This window comes from Crocuta crocuta, unplaced genomic scaffold (assembly GCF_008692635.1).
Source record: "Crocuta crocuta isolate KB4526 unplaced genomic scaffold, BGI_CrCroc_1.0 scaffold2194, whole genome shotgun sequence".
NCBI lineage: Eukaryota > Metazoa > Chordata > Mammalia > Carnivora > Hyaenidae > Crocuta > Crocuta crocuta.
Genome location: NW_027530402.1, coordinates 112,905 through 130,589, shown reverse-complemented (window position 1 = coordinate 130,589; position 17,685 = coordinate 112,905). Strand labels below are relative to the sequence as shown.

At 37.5% G+C, this 17,685-nt stretch overlaps 1 pseudogene; it reads right to left on the bottom strand.

Annotated features, from left to right (window-relative positions):
• Positions 1-1,703: 1,703 nt before the first annotated feature.
• LOC144233591 (annexin A2 pseudogene) lies at positions 1,704-16,973 on the bottom strand (annotated as a pseudogene).
• Positions 16,974-17,685: the final 712 nt, after the last annotated feature.

Here is a 17,685-nt window from a genome sequence, read left to right as displayed (position 1 = left end):
ACTCCTTCAAGCAATAATGACTGCCCTGACACCATCAAGACCCCACATGATTGACCCCAAGACAATGATCAACCTGACCTTTACTGCCCAGCAGCATGTGCCCACTGATCTTTATTTCACATTTTCCTTACATAAACCTAGAAGTATTTTCAGCACTTTGGAGACAGGCTTTGAGACATTAGTCCACTGTCTTCTTAGTGTTGCCCTCACTGACCCAAATTCTTGTTTCACCACCACTCATTTCTATACTTTTGGATTTTGTCATTGGCAAGTGGCCAAGCCTGGTCTGTTTGGAACCCCCAGAGTCAGATGCTTTTGCATCTCTGTGCCATGATTACACTATCATTCAAAAAGATAACCCCCCAGAATTCCCCTTTTCTCTTTAATGTTCCTTTCCTTTGATCTCTGGATTCATGCATGGTTTGCTATAGCTTACATATCCTGACTTTAAATTCTCCTGCTATTCCTGAATAAACCCATTTTGCTGGTAAAATAGCTGACTGCTTTACTTTTAAGCTTGATATTATGATGCATAGTGCATGGCAGAGTGCCCTGGCTTAAAGGGCCCAAAGTGGAACAGATGGTTATTGGATGTTGGAAATACTTTGATCCATGTTAGACTGACTTGATTGGAATGTTGTGATATCATCCACTTGTGGCCGGGCTGGGAAGAGAGCTTCTGGGACCTGGGAAGAGTTCAGAACCTGAGCTGGGAGAGAGCTGAGCATTCTCCATCTTCAGGGTACCTTGTAATTTTTGCTATGTAAATGGACCGAGAAAGATTTGGGTCCTGTGAAACAGGAATAAGTGGGAAGGCTTCTCAGGAGCTTAGGCTTCTGAAAGAGAATATGCTGTAATTTTCTTCTATCTCAGCAGGCAAGAGGGAATTAAGTGAGAAAAAAAGCTGTCACAGAAGCCATATGCCTTCCTGTGAGCTCAGAACAATAGGTAGCAAACCTGACTTTCTCCAAAAAGGAGTAACTGTCTTAATTTGCAACTAGTGACTGGTTCAGACAAAGCCAATAAAACTCATCTCTACTTTATTTACTTCAAACATGTACAACTACATGATGCTAATTTATAGATTAATTCATTTTCTCTCACCACTCTTCCTTCACCTGTTATACCCCACTAGATATTTCATGTTGGCAGACCTTGTTATTGTTATAGCATTATGCCTAGAACAGGGCCTAGCACATTGTAGGTCTTTAATACGGATCTGTTGAATGAATGAAGAAACAGAGAAATGGATTTTGGAGGTGGAAGAACAGGGGCCCATAGCCATAGAGATGCTTACGAGGGACAAAGAACAGTTACAAACAGACTGGCAGTAAACAGTTTTTGCTTCAAATCTCATCTCTGCCACTTATTAACTATATGATCTTGGGCAAGTTGGGTTTTTTTTTTAAGTAAAAATTCAGTTTATTCGTCTGCTTATGACACAGTACACAAGAAGTAAAATGTTTCACATCATAGATTTCACTTCCAACTCTTGGGAATGTTCATTTCTTTGGCTAAAAGGAGAGACTGGACATGAGATGCAGGCAATGCTTCAGCAACTGAAATAAGAGTGGGAATGGGGCAATGCTAACATCATCCTTGCAGGGATGGGCATAAGGGGACTGTTAGTCACAAGCTAGTTTCTAGAACTGTTAGTCGGAAATGAAGGAGTACCATTCCTGACGCTCATGCTGTTGTGGACCTCAGTCATCCCCACCACACAGGTACAGCAGTGCTCTGGTAAGCCCACTTCGTGTCTTGCTGGACACAGTAGTACAGGGATTTTCCATACTTTCTCCTGAATTCAGACTTAATTTTCAACATATCCACTTCACTGCAAGAGACCATGATTCTAATCAGGATTTTATCACAAGTCCCCTTGTCCTTCATGGAGTCGTATAGTCAGTCAGGAAAATACAGGGGCTTGTTCTGAATGCAACTTATCAAGTGCAAGAAAGCTTTTTCCAGGTCTCCCTGGACCTCATTCTTGATGCTCTCCAGCATGTCATAAGGGCTGTAGCTCTTGTAGCTGACAAATACTTTCTGGAGGTGAAACACACTCCACTTGGTCATGATGCTGATCCACTTGGGCACATCATCTCCTTTCCTCTTCAATCCAGCATTGTAGAGATCACAGATATTGTCAATCAGTTCATAAGCAATGATAGAGCCATCCTCTGCTCTTCTACCTTTGCAAGGGCAACCATCAGCTTGCAGAAGTCACCAGATATGTCTGAAACAATGTCCCTCTCCAGAGCAGTCTTGTACATTTCCTTGTAGACTCTGTTAATTTCCTGAAACCTCTGGTTGATCCTTGAGCAGATGATCTCGATGAGGGAGTCCTCATCAGTTCCCAGACCTTTCATTGATGCTTTCAGCTCAGAAACATACTGCGCAGATATTTTCAATAGGACCAAAATAATGGTCTCCAGGCGGCCAGACAAGGCTGATTTTAGTGCTGATGTACATTACCTTTTGGTCCTTCTCTGGTAGATGAAGGCAATATCTTGCCCCTGTTCATTGCTGGGTTAGCCAAAATGTTGACAATGGTGACCTTATCCAGACCTTTGGTCTTGATCGCCATTTCAATGTTCAGAGCATCATGCTCAGCATAAAAATTGGTGTATGCTTTGACTGACCCATATGCACACGGAGGTGTGGAGTGATCATTCTCCAAGCTGAGATTGCAGAAATTTCTTGAACAGTAGATATTTTGAAGGAAGTTGCGCCAGGCACCAAGAACTGCAAGTGTCCCTAGTTGTGGATCTTGTGCAAGGTGTTTAACTTGTGCTTTAAATTTCTAACCTGGAAATGGAGAAACTAGTATCTATTTCATAGGGGTTTTGATAGCTTGAATGAGCTAATAGGTGTAAAACGTTTAGTATAGTGCCTGATACATAATACAAGCAATATAAATATTTGCTATAATAACTATTATTATTGGAAAGGTGAGTGCAGGAAAATATTAAGTACATGGATAAAGGTTAATATTCTCTAAGCAGTTGCTATGTTCCAGAAACTCTGCTCTATGAGTTGCTTGCACTATTTTATTGAATCCTCACTATAACATTGTGAGATAGGTTGCATTAATATCCCATGCTACAGATGAGGACACTGTATCCCAAGTCATGCAGAGCTGAAACTAAAACTTCATATGGTGGCCAAGCTCTTCCCACTTTAGAGTACTAACTGCAAGCTACAGATCATAAGAAAGAGCTATGTATGTTTTTATTTATAATTTTATTCTCAGCTGTTAGCAAATACTGTGAACTCAAAAATGGTTCATGGATTTGAATGAATGATGAATAAATGCTTTTAAGAGTGGCAGAAAGGGAAATTCCAACCAAAAACTAGGGAAGAACCTAGGAAAGCTGTGGAGACTGTCAGTCTGAAGTAGGACCAAGGGAGACCAGAGTGGGCAATCTGAGGCTGACCACATGGTAATGAGGAAGGCCTTTGGGTGTTACAGTGCCCATAGGAAGCCACTTTGGATTCTTGGCCTGTGGCTAGAGATCACAAGCATATTTTTAAATTAAAAAATAAAAAAATATAAGTATATGAAATACATTCTCACTTTTAAAGTGCACATTATAAACTTCAGGGGAAGATGGCAGAATAAGAGGATCCTATGCCTCTGGATACAACTATGTAACACTCACATCAGCATAAATAATCCAGAAAACAGTGCAAAGACTGGCAGAACAAGCTCCATAGCTAAAGATAAAGAAGAGGCCACATAGAAGGTAGGAAGGGCAGAGATATGGTTTGTTAGCAAAATGCACTGTACCCAACTGAGGTCAAGAGGGAGCTAAGGGTGTGGTGAAGGACAAGAAATAGACTATCACCTAGGGTAACCTGCTTGGGGAAGAAAAATCCCCATAACATTTGAATTTGATAGTAAGAGGGGCCAAATTTCATGAGTTCTTACAACCAATGGGGTTTAAAACCTAGAATTTAAAAAATCAACAGGCTCAGCTCTGTGAGACCCAGGAGGGTGGTAGGAAGCTGAGTCTCTACCCTTAAAGAGACAGAATGACAGCCAGTGGAGAGAAGCATAGAAGCAGCAGTTTGAAAAATGCCTGGGGTACACAGGAGGGAGAGTTATTTATTCATCTCAGAGCATGGCCCAGAGGGGCAGGGGTCATAGGGAGATACCACCAGGGAGAAAGGAACTGGCAGAGGCCATTTCCATACCAGATCCCCTAGCATAGACACATGGCCACTTGTGGAAACCAGCGCAGCTCTGACACTTGATACCTAACTTGTTTGCAACAAGACCTGCTGCCCAAGCTTTTGTGGGTCTGCCTTTTCCAGTCATGCTTGCCTCAGTCTCAGCACTGCAGGTCCCCTCCTCCAGAAGACTGATGCAAACCCTGAAAACATCTTGTCTCCTAACCCAAGACCTAAATTCTGGCAGTGGAAGGTCTCATTTTGCAAACAGAGCAGGGCACACATCATTAAAATACACCCCACTTGGCCAGGGACCAAACACTGACCAAAACAGGCAAAGAGAGCCTCTCCAGACAACTTTACTGAAGGAAAGAGTGGCTGGGACTGAATAGCAGGACACATGCAACATATAAGACACTCTCTGAAGAATCTGGTTCTAGAAAACAGGGGACACTACACTGCAGGACACTATAGGACCTTTTCTTCATAAGGCCATTACCTTCAAGAGTAGAAGAGGTAGCTGACTTTCCTAACACGGAGAAACAAACATACAAAGTAAGGCAAAAAGATGAGACTGAGGGATATGTCCCAAATGAAAAAATAGGACAAAATCACAAGAGACCTAGAAGAAATGGAGATAAGCAACATGCCTGATAGAAAATTTAAAGTAATGATCATAAAGAGACTCAGTGGACTGGATAAAAGAGTGAAGGACAACAGTGAGATCCTTACCACAGGAAATAAAAAGAACCAGTCAGAGATGAAGAACGCAATAATTGTAATAAAAAATACACTAGATGGAATAAACAGCAGGCCAGAAGGAGCACAAGACCAAATCAGTGACATGAAGGACAGAGTAATGGAATATAATAAAGCTGAGCAGGTGAGAATATGCAAAATCAGAATAAACTTAGGGAACTCAGTGACTCCATCAAGTGTAATAACATCTGCATTATAGGGATCCCAGAAGAAGAGAGAGAAAAGAGGGCAGAAAAATTATTTGAAGAAGTTCTAGCTGAAAACTTCCCTAAATNTCCTATGGCTTCAGATCTTTTCCGTGTGATGCCTGGGCACGAGTGCAGGTATGGAGCTCCCTACTTCTCCGCCATCTTGCCCCTCCCCTGCCAAGAAAATATTTTAAAGCAGCAAGAGAAAAGAAGACCGTTATATACAAGGGAAACCCAAAAAGGCTGTCGGGGGATTTTTCAGTAGAAACTTTACAGGCCAGAAGGGAGTGGCATGATATATTCAAAGTGTTAAAAGGGAAAAAGCTGCAGCCAAGAGTACTCTATCCATTAAGGCTATCATTCAGAATGGAAAGAGAAATGTAAGGTTTTCTAGACGTACAAAAACTAAAATAATTCATGACCACTAAACCAGCCCTACAAGAAATATTAAAGAAGACTCTTTGGGGGTGCCTGGGTGGCTCAATTCATTAAGCATCCAACTTTGGCTCAGATCATGATCTTGAGGTTCATGAGTTCGAGCCCTGTGTTGGGCTCTGTGCTAACAGCTTGGAGCCTGGAGCCTGCTTCAAATTATGTGTCTTCTCCTCTCTTTGCGCCTTCCCCCTCCCCACTCACACTCTGTCTCTCTCTCAAAAATAAATAAACATTAAAAAAGAGGACTCTTTGAGAGGAAAGATAAGACCACAAGAGGTGTATGAAAAGTAGAAAGCACAAAAGCAATAAAAATAACTATTTCTATAAAAATCAGTCAAGGGATTCACAAAATAGAAGGATGTAAAATATGACACCATTTACCTAAAACTCATATGGGAGGAAGAGGAGTAAAGAATGGGTTCAAATTTTAGCAACCATCAAATTAATATAGACTGCTAAATGCAAAAGATGTTATGCATAAAGCTAATGGTAACCACAAATAAAAAATAGATGCAAAGACTAAAGAGAGTGGAATCCAAGTATATCACTAAAGAAAGCCAACAAGCCATTAAAAAGAGCAAGAGAAGAAAGGTTCACACTACAAAAGCAATCATAAGCCAAGTAACAAAATGTCAATAAATATATATCTGTCAATAATCACTTTGATAGACTAAATGCTCAATCAAAAGACATGGGGTGGGACGCCTGGGTAGCTCAGTTGGCTAAGCATCCGACATCGACTCAGATCATGATCTCATGGTTTGTGAGTTTGAGCCCCGCATCGAGCTCTGCTGACAGTTCAGAGCCTGGAGCTTGTTTCAGATTCTGTATCTTTCTTTCTGCCCCTTCCTCTCTCATGCTCTGTCTCTTTCTCTCACTTTAAAGTATATAAACACCGAAACAAAAGACATGGGGTGACAGAGTGGAGGTAAAAATAAGACTCGTATATATGCTGACTGCAAAAGACTTATTTAGACCTAAAAACACCTGCAGATTAAAAGTAAGAGATGAAGATATNAAGCTGGGGTAACAATATTTATATTGCTCAAAATAGACTTTAAAACAAAGATTGTACAAGAGATAAAGAAGGACACTATATAATAATAAAGGGGGCAATCCAGCAAGAAGATATAACAATTGTGAATAGTTATGTACCCAGAATGGAAACACTCAAATACATAAAACAGTTAATAATGAACATAAAGGTATTAAAAAAAGGTATTAATCGATAATAATACAATAATAGTAGAGGACTTTATCACACCATTACATCAATGGGCAGATAATCCAAACAGAAAGTCAACAAGGAAACAGTGGCTTTGAATGACACATTGTACTAGATGGATTTAAAAGGCATATTCAGATATTCTATCCTAAAACAACAGAGTACACATTCTCTTCAAGTACACTTGGAATATTCTACAGAGTAGATCACATATTACATCACAGAGCAAGTCTCAACTAATGAAAAAAGAAAGAAGTCCTATCACGCATCTTTTCTGATCACACTATTAAACTAGAAATTAAACACAAGAAAGTATCTGGAAAGATCACAAATACATGGAGGCTTAATAGTATGCTATAAAAACAATGAATGAGTCAACCAAAAACTCAAAGAAGAAATTGAAAATTGCATGGAAACAAATGAGAATGAAAATACAATGGTACAAAACCTTTGGGATGCAGCAAAAATGGTTCTACGTGGGAAGTTTATAGCAAGGCTTACATCAAGAAGCAAAAAAAAAAAAAACACACCAAAAAAACCCTCAAATGAACAACAATGAATGGAAAAGAAAATGTGGTGTATATATACAAGAGAATATTTTTCGGCCATAAGAAGGAACGAAATTGTGTCATTTGCAACAACATGGATGGAGCTAGGAAGCATAGTGCTATGTGAAATAAGTCAGAGAAAAACTAATACCACAAGATTTCACTCATTATGTGGAATTTGTGAAACAAAGCAAATGAGCAAAGGAAAAAAAGAGAGAGACAAAGAAAAAGACTCAATTATAGAGAATAATCTGATGGTTGCCAGAGGGTAGGTGGGTGGGAGGATGGCTGAAATAGGTGATAGGGATTAAAGAGTACACTTATCATGATGAGCACTGAGTAATATATAGAATTGGTCAAGCACTGTATTGTACACCTGAAACTAATATAACACTGTGTGTTAAGTATACTGGAATTAAAATGAAAAACTTAATTAAAAACTCACTTTGTGAAGACAAAGCAAAAATTCTCTTTGACCTTCCTTTTAACCACCAATTTGATGTACATCTTTTCATAAATTTTTCTCTGACTTTGACTATATATGTAGAAATAGAAATATGTTTGGTTTTGTGGGTTTTATTCCACATAAATAATACCCTACTGTATGCATTGCTGTATAGCTTGCTTCTTTTCCACTCAACAACTCTTTAACATTTTTTTCTGTGTTAGTATAGACGTATCTATCTCTTTTCAAATGGTTGCTCAGTAGTCTATGGTGTTTGGATAAACCATAGTTGATATGAGTGCTTCTCTTTCTCTTTCCTTCTCTTCTCTTTCCTTCTCTTCTCTTTCCTTCTCTTCTCTTTCCTTCTCTTCCCTTCTCTTCTCTTCTCTTCTCTTCTCTTCTCTTCTCTTCTCTCCTCTCCTCTCCTCTCCTCTCCTCTCCTTCCCTTCCCTCCTTCCTTCCCTTATTTCTTCCTTTCTCTCTTTCTCCTTGTCTTTCTCTCTTCCTTCATTCCCTCCTACTTTTCCCCTCTCCCACCCCTATTTTCTTTCTTAATTACAAATAGTTCTATACTAAACATCCTTGCCAATTCCCATTTCTATTCATGTGCAAGAATTTCTCTAAACATAGACTTGAAAGTGGAATTGGTTGGCTGAAGAATATTTTCATTTCAAATTTAGTAGATAATTGCCAGGTTATGTAATTAGAGTTTATGCAAACAAATAGAAGAAATTAGTGCTCTCTGAACTCATTGGTCTTTCTTCTCTTGAATTGTTTTTGCCTATTTCTGTATTATATTTCCTTAGATTGTGAAGTAACTTTTCAAAATTTTACCCTATCTCAGCAAAGCTAAGAAGAAAAATTGCTCTGGTTACAAAAACAGGAAATTGGAGACAGAGAGGGTACTCCTAGTGGCTATATGGTAACAATGCAGTCCTGACTTCCTGGGCTCTGCTTGAGAGTTCCTGAGACATAACAGTGAGATTTGTTTGGGGAGAGTCAAGATGTCTGCAGTATTTGTCCTTTCCAGAATATACTTACATACATACACTTTTCTTTTCTTTGGGGCTCTTGGATATCACTTCACCATGGGTAACCTTTTATTATCCTCTCCCCACCAATCCAGAAAAAAGGAAACCATACATTTTATAGAGAAATGAGACATCCTGAAGAACCAGTGCCATCTACAGCCCTAAAACCTGCCCATAAGTTTTCTTCAGAATTTCCCCACAGGTTTCTATTTATTCCTTCTTTTGCTTCAGATTATACCTGTATTTACCAGAAGTTTGGCAGTCAAATAATAGTAATAATAAATAAGTAATACATAATTTACAATTTAGTGATGATATTTTCTGTTAGTTTTTAACCAGTCTTGTAGCAATTTTTATTTTTAGGATTTTTATTTGCATATGTTTGACTACATTGGAAACTCACCATTCATATGTCCCTTAGTGTTTGCAAAACACTTGCACATCCAACATTTCATTTACTATTTGCAGCAGCCACCACTGTCCTTCATGTTATAGAAAATGAGGCTCAGGGAAGGTAAATAACTTGCCTAAGGTTGCATAATCTATAAATGGCAGCGATGCTTAAACTCAGATCTACTTAGATCTATTTTCCTTGGCTCATATATTACAATATATGGTCCTATAAGTCTATGAGTTAATTAGATTTTTATTAGCCTGGGAATATGAACGTGATTTTGGTTATCTCCTTTTGATCTTCTAAAGATGGGGAAATGGAGGATTGCATCTTGAGTTTCCCAAGCCTGATAAACAAATTTCTGGTGAATGAGAGAAACAAATGGAAGGTGAAGAGTGTCTGGTAGCTTGGTACCTGGATTTTAAAGGGAAAACTCCTCAGGTATGACTGAGAAGTCTGAGCTACTGGCTAGTAGTACATTCTACCACTCACCATTGCTGTCAGCATACAAACCATGTTGTTGGGAGATGCTGCAGCTGTCATTTATTGAGACAGGCTCTGTAGGTGACTACTGTCTGGCTCTCTTGCCTTGCCTCTTGAATGGTGGCACACTCAGTGGGGCTAATACCTGTGTATTTTCCTTGCCACTCAGAATAATGTCAAACTGAGCTAAATTCTAGAGTGTCACTAAAGTCTTCTCTAGTTTTATAATATGTGTAAGTAATATTTATTGAATGCTTGCTACATTCTAGGCACTATAGTAAAGTTTTACACATATTAACTCATGTAATATTTATAATAGCCCTATTAAATGAGGATTATTATAATCAAATCCATTGTACAGATGAAGAAACTGATGCTCAGAGATGTTAAGTAACCCTGAAATTCACAGAACTAGTATATGGCAGAGTTGGGACAAAACTCCAAGTCCATCTGATTTTTAAGGCTTATTCTCCTAACAACCAATGTAAGCTTCTTAAAAATCGCCCCCACCCCATGACCATTTTGTTAAAGAACTCCTAAAATGACACCAAACTGTAACACAAAAGCTAAAATGGAATAGCATCAATGACTTTTTGACAAGCTATCTTTTTGGGAATGTACAAATGGCTTTCAAATACAGGTTATAATATTAACTTTGGATTCTTCCAAACTTTAATCCAAATCCTAGTATTGCCTTTTCTTTCTCCTTTGGTTCCCTTATCTGTTAAATGAAATAATAGTAGCTACCTTGATAGTGTCGTTGTGAAATATAAATGAGTTGATACATGTAAAGCATTTAGAACTGTCCCTGGTCCTTAGATGGAGCTATGTGACAAAGCTTTGTTATAAAGATATGAGAAATCTCCATATTTTGTTGTTTCCTTGGGTGAAGATGAGTCTTATCTAGATCAAAGAGTGTAGTGGAAATGGCAAAGCTGTCTACTAGAAAAAGAACTGTTATTCACTTGTGCCTGATGAGGCAACGTGGGATATATTTGCACCTATGCCTTTTTAGTTATGGCCTGGGGCAGATTTGTGGACAAATTATGTTTGCCTACTTAGGCACTCTATACATCATACTCTCTTCTTCCCATGCCTCATCCACACCTGTGCCTGTGGAAGGGACCAAATACCCCTCACTTTCACTGAGGTGTCTGACTAGAAAACTTCCTCTGTGCATTTGCTTACATTTGAACTGAGCTCTAGATGTTTAGTCTAAATTCATGGTGGTATTTCAGGCATTAATCCTTGGGCACAAAAGGATTACTTGAACCTCATGGCCTCCAGGTACCTCTCAAACCATAGCAAATTGTCAGTAAGCCAATTCTTTCTTTACCTCAGACCTGTATATGGTTCAGAGTAACAATATTGTATGAGGTCCTCAAAGACCCTTTCCTCTTGAATAGTAAGAGGAGATTTTTCCCCTTGCTTGTAGATGTAGTTCAGAAGTCAGTGTTCAGAAACATAGCCTAATCCATAGTATCAGACTGTCAAGAGAATGAGATTCTATTTGGCTTAGTAATTGTTTTCTTTTATTAACATTTTAGTGACAATTTTCCCTTCATTGTAATTAGACCTAGTGATTAGAATCTCTAGAGTTTGCTCTTGAAGTACCAGAAAGTGTTAAAGTGTCTAGGATTGTGAAGAAAGCTACAGTTTGAGTTGTTGGTGGAAAGAGGAAGTTTAGGCAGGCCCTCAGCCTCCAGGGCTATTGATTTAGAACAGGCATTAGGTGCCCAGAGAGACTTACGAGAAAGGTGTTTATAGGGGCCATTAATGAATCCACAGGGGAGACTGAATTATTTCTCTAATAATGTGGTCCGTTTATTTTTAAGATCATTTGTGTGTTCCTTATATCATCTAGTTTGTGGTGGAAAGAGGAAAGGGAATATTTCTGCCCTTTTTCCTCTTTGGATTTTGGATAAATTTGTCCTGATGAAGACATAAAGGCTCCAATGTACAGTAGTACTATAGGTATGGAAATGGTCTTTAAAGACAAATACTTGATACTATTACTATATAATGAGCACTTATATGTTAATAAGAAAAGTATGAACAACACAATAGACAAAAGGAAATGAACAGTTTACACACACACACATACACACACACACGTGCAAAGACAAAAAATGGCCAATAGTTATCATTTGAAGAACAATGAACTCACATGCTAGAATACCTAAAATATGTCAACAATTAAAAGGTTAAAAACAAACTGTTATAGACAATGTTGGACAGTAAGGGAGAAACAGTTCTAGAGGAGTTATAAATTGGTCTGACCTTTCTGAAGGGCAATTTGAGAATACATACCAAAAGCATTAATATGTGCATATCTTTTGACCCAGTATTTTCACTGTTAGGTATTTGTCTTAAGGAAATAACTAAGAATGTACAAAAGGATTTAGATACAAAAACAATTACAGAAGTAAAAATTGGAAGCGACTAAATATCTAAAAATTGGAAACTGGTTAAATAAATTATGATATAGGCATAGAATAGAAAATTATGCAAGTATTTAAAATCGTGTTTTTGAAATGAGAAAATGCTCATGATATCACAATATTAAAATAAGAAAGTAAAATATGAAGCTGTGTATACAGAATGTGGTCTCAATTTCATAAACAAAAGTATATTAAAAGACAAGAAGAAAATATACTTAAATGTTAACAATGATTATCTCTGGGTGGTGGGATGATACATAATCTTTGCTTTATTCTTCTTAGGCTTTTATGTCTTTTCCAAATTTCATACAGTATGTTTACTTTTATAATTAGAAAAAACAATAATAACACAGAAATAGTATTTTTAAAAAGATATTTAAGCCTGTCTTTGAAAGCTAATCTTTGATTTAATTTTTTCTCTTCAAATTTAAACACAGGCATTTCCTTTAGGAAATGAAAAACATTTTAACTGTCTGGTGGGAGAAATTATATAAATGCAATTTTTTTTCTGGGTTATGTGGGGGATAACCCAAGATAAAAGTATTCCAGTGGAGTGTATATATTCCAGACTGACCCTTCTTTGAAAGGCTTTATGTTACTTTTTAAAATTGCTTTATTGAATTATAATTCACATACCATAAAATTTACCCATTTAAAGTGTACAACTCAGTGTTTTCTTAGGACATTGGCAGGATTGTGTAACCATCACCATTTAATTCCAAAACATTTTTATTGCCCTATTAGCATTCATTCTCTGTTCCTTCCTCTCCCCACCAACTGGCAACTGCTAATCTACTTTCAGTCTCTACGAATTTGCCTAATGTGAATATTTTGTATAAATGGAATCACATAATATGTGAGCTTTTGTGAGCTATCATTTAGTATAATGCTTTTAAGGCTCATTCATGTTTTAGCATGCATCAGTACTTCATTTCTTTTATGGCTGAATAATATGTAATTATACGGATATACCCACAAACTATTTTTTATCCATTTATCAGTTAATAAACATTTGAGTTTTGTTTTGAGTTTTTGGATCTTATGAATAATACTGCTGTGAATATTTGTGTACAAGGTTTTGGATAAAAATATGTTTCCATTTCTCTTGGGTATGTAACTATGAATGAAATTGGTAAGTCTATGGTAACTCTATGATTAATCTTTTGAGGAACTACTGAACTATTTTCCAAAGCAGCTGCACCATTTTATATTCCTATGTGTTACCTTCCATCTAACAATTTTTACATGTGCTGTAAGAAATACGTACAAAGATTGTGGGGATGAGCATTGGGTGTTATATGGAAACCAACTTGACAATAAACTATTAAAAAAAGAAATATGTACAAAGATGATCTTGATGATAGCATAAACTAGAAACAGCCAAATATCCATAAATAGGGGATCAGTTAAGTCAATTATGATACATTTAGATTACAGAGTATTATGTAGCCACTAAAAAGGATAAGGTACTTTATCCTTACTGAAAAAGATACTCAAGAAATATTAGATTGAAAAAACAAGTTGTAAATCAGTATATATGGTATTATTTATTTGTGTAAAATTGAATTATTNTAAAGGCCTTCTGTACATTAAATTTTCAAGTACTATGTATTATTTTATAGTAATAAGAAAGTATGCATTAGTAAAATTTAGTGTTTTCTTTGGAGTTGATAGTTTGATTTTCATTATTGTTGCAAGTGCACTCGTGAGTAAGTGCATATTTCATAGTCTGGATAGCACTTGATTATAGTGCTTCTCTTCTACTAGGTAGTCCAGAGATATTTAATCTCTTATGGGATACTTAGCCAACATTTAGGAACTAACCCCTTTTGTTTCTTCTATTACATCCAGATGTGTAAATTTATGTTATCATGAAACATGTTTCTAGGAAAAATTTATGTCTTGTAAACATTTCAGTAAAAGCAGAGCCTTCAAGATTAAAGTAGGAAAGATGGGAGAGACAATATTGAGATATATTTGTTGGTAACCAATTTTGATACATTGCATTTTCTAAAAAATAGGCAGGACAGCTTGTTGTATGACAAAAATTTAGAAATTTCTAAAGCCATTTCTGGGTTAGAAAAAAATTATTTGTGGGGCGCCTGGGTGGCTCAGTCGGTTAAGCGGCTGACTTCGGCTCAGGTCATGATCTCACGGTTTGTGGGTTTGAGCCCCAAATCGGGCTCTGTGCTGATAGCTCAGATCCTGGAGCCTGCTTCTGATTCTGTGTCTCCCTCTCTCTGCTCCACCTCTGCTTGTACTCTGTCTCTCAAAAATGAATAAACATTAAAAAAAAAAAAAGAAAAAATTACTTGAACGATTTAAGACCATGTGACTACACACAGAATTTAATCATTTAAAATGAGCCAAAAATGAGTCAGATGTTAACAGAAAACAAAGATTGCTGCTTTTTAAAAGATGTTGCATAAAATATCCTTGATATGAAACCCTGTGGTGGGGGGAGGGTAGGCACTAGTTCCTGGAGTAGTCGGAGTAGTTGCCTTTCCTTTTAATGTGAAAAAGTAGGTGGCTTTCACTCTCAAATTAAGAGAGCCAGATGAAATGAACAGTGTGGTCCCCTAGGTATAGTGAGTATGTAACTTGCTCTGTTAAATATCTTTACAATGGATTGCCTTCATTAATTCCTTTCAATTTATTTTACACATCCTTTTCAATTCAATTATGAGAAACTCAGTCAAGTACCTATGGGTGTGTCAGGCATTACGTTAATCTCTGTAGTGGGTAGTTATTAATGAAACAATTAGCTGTGTTTCAACAAAGTCTTCTAAATGTAAAGTTTTATTAAGGGAATCCTATATTCCATTGACCTCTTGTAGGAAAAAAAAGAAAGAAAAAGACAAGAAATACATGCATTTTGACTGACAAAATAGCTTTCATCTCTAATATAATAAAAATGAAATAAACCTATGCCAAGAATTACCACTCCTCCCATACCATATTAATGCTTCTACTAGCTGTACCTAAACTCAATTTCATTTTATAAACAACAGTAGCAACAATGAAAAACTCACTGGTAGAGGTAATTTACAGCCAAGAAGGACTTTACTGCTCTTCTACCCTCCTTTGCTTCATACACTCTTCCTGCTGTAGGAGTATCAATCCTTAAAACGTTAACACATATGCTGTTTTTCACGATCCTTGAACATCCTCAGCATTTCTAACTATATATTCTCGACGATTCTATTATTATTTCTGGCACATTTCACATCTTTTGATTTTACAAGCCTCTTTGAAGATATTTTCTGGTGAAACCTGTACAGTTAATTACAGTGTTCTTGGTTGAGAGAAACTAACAGCATCAGCAGGGAGGGACTGCAGTATCCCTTCCTTATTTGGCAGTGGTTGCTCAGTTGCAGTTTCTACTGGAAGAGGGTTCCACATTCTGTAGCTGATACTGTTAACTAGCTGCCCTATGAGGAGTTGCAAATGCAGCACCTCCAGACCATGAATTTTCAGTGGCATAGTTCGAGAGACTTAAAGATGGATTTGGCCATTATACTAGGCATTTGGTTTGCTGGGGGACATAGCTAGCCTAAATCAAAATGGAAGAATTACTCTAGGTGAGCACATTTGACTTGTAACTTTGAGAAATTAACAATGGCAAGAATTCTTTGGATCTTGGGTATCTTACAGAAATAATTTTGGGCTAAGAGTCTTGGGCAATGGCAACATGATTTCTGGCAATCAAATTTGCATGAATGTTGGCTGGGGAAGGGAATGATGAATGGGAGAACAATTTTCCTGCCAAGAATTGCTTTCTCTAGGTATGATCCTTCCTACGTATGTAAACTTGGATAAGTTACCTATCTTCTGTAAGCCCCAGTTTCCTTTTTGTGCAGTGAAGATAATAATCCTTATCATGTGGATGAGACAGGGAAACTGAAAGACCCCATGAAAGATTGCTTTCTTGCTGCCTCTATTCTTGCTAATACCTAAACCCCTGCCTTACACATACCTTACAAAACAGATAATGTATGTACTCCTTGTAAAGGTCAGGAAGTTAATAATTTCTTTGGAATCCGCACAATAGATGCCATCTAAAGAATGACCAGGCAGGATTGTCAAGAATGTTTTCCTAGACCACTGACGCCAGACAGCTTGACTCCAAGACCCTTGGCTTAAATGACTTGTGGAAGACACCTAAACACTTGTCTTTGTTTTAACCAGTTCCTGGATGCCTGATAAGACATATACACCAGACCACTGTCCTCAATAAAAACCCCAGGCCCCACGCAAAGACAAGACTCACTCTTCTTTCTTTTTTGAGTCTCCCAGAAGCTCTGTCTGTATCTGCACTCTCTCTATGTCTTCAGTAAACTCTCCTCTCACTTCTTGTCTCGTGACTGATTTCTATCCNAGGGCCTCTGGAACCCAGCCAGCCTGCATCAGTATCACTTTCACTGATATTTGTTCAATCTTCTTTATGTATTTTTCCTTATAAACACTTTGTAGTAAGACACCGTATTCTAAGCAAGAAAAGGAGGTTTGAAGTCTTAATATTTGCTGTTCCCTTTGTCTTAAATGCAATCTTTAGAGTCTCCCTCCCATGCCTGTCTGTGATAATAACCATGAAGAAAATAAAACTACAGTGTTCCTCTTCTAATCCTTATTTTACTTTCTTTTTTAAAAATAATTTTCATTGATTTTCCTAGGAAAAGTCTCTCTTTAAATGCCAAGTTAAGGCTTGCCACTGAATGATCTCTACAGTCTGTGTACAACTTACCTTTGTACATTTCCAACTTCTGTATCCCACCAACCTCCTGCAGACTGGGCTTGTCTCTGTTCCTGGGCCAAGGGATAGTCACTCCTACATTCAGCCTTTCTTGATGCCATCCATCTTGCCCTCCTGGCTGCCCTTTACTCACTCAAATGCTCCCTATTCCTCAAGGAGGAACTCAAAACATGTCCATATGACGTTTTACTGATCTATCCTAGCTCAGAGTAATTGCTCTTTCTTGAATTTCTAGTCCTTTATGCTTGGGCCTTTTTATATTATTAAGCCTTGTACTGTTTCTTGTTTTATTGCCATGCATTGTTGTTATGTTTATTATGCAGATATGTTTTGAGCATCTTCTATGTTCCTGACCTTGTTCAAGGAACTGAGGATATAGGAATGAACAAAGACAGGCAAATTGCTGCTTTCAAGGGGAATATATTCCTGTAGGTGGAGTTTAATAGATAATTTTAAAAAAGAATAAATGAGATAATTTCAGGTAGTGATGAGTACCATGAAAAAATAAAAGTGAAATAAGGGATCTCCATAGTTAATATTGTAGGCATGGGGGTATCTAGGGAACAAGCATTTCAGGCAGAGGAAATAGCCAATGTAAAGGTCCCAAACCTCCAGTTTTTGAATAGAGTATGGGATCTTACTAGTAAAGGGGTTAAAAGGAAAAATACACAGAAATAGCCACGTAGGCATCTGGCTGTTAGAATAGCTGGACTTTATTTACAGTGATTACTGTTCACATTTCTTCTTCTTCTTCTTCTTCTTCTGCTGCTGCTGCTGCTGCTTTATAAATTGAAAAATGCTATGCAAACAGGT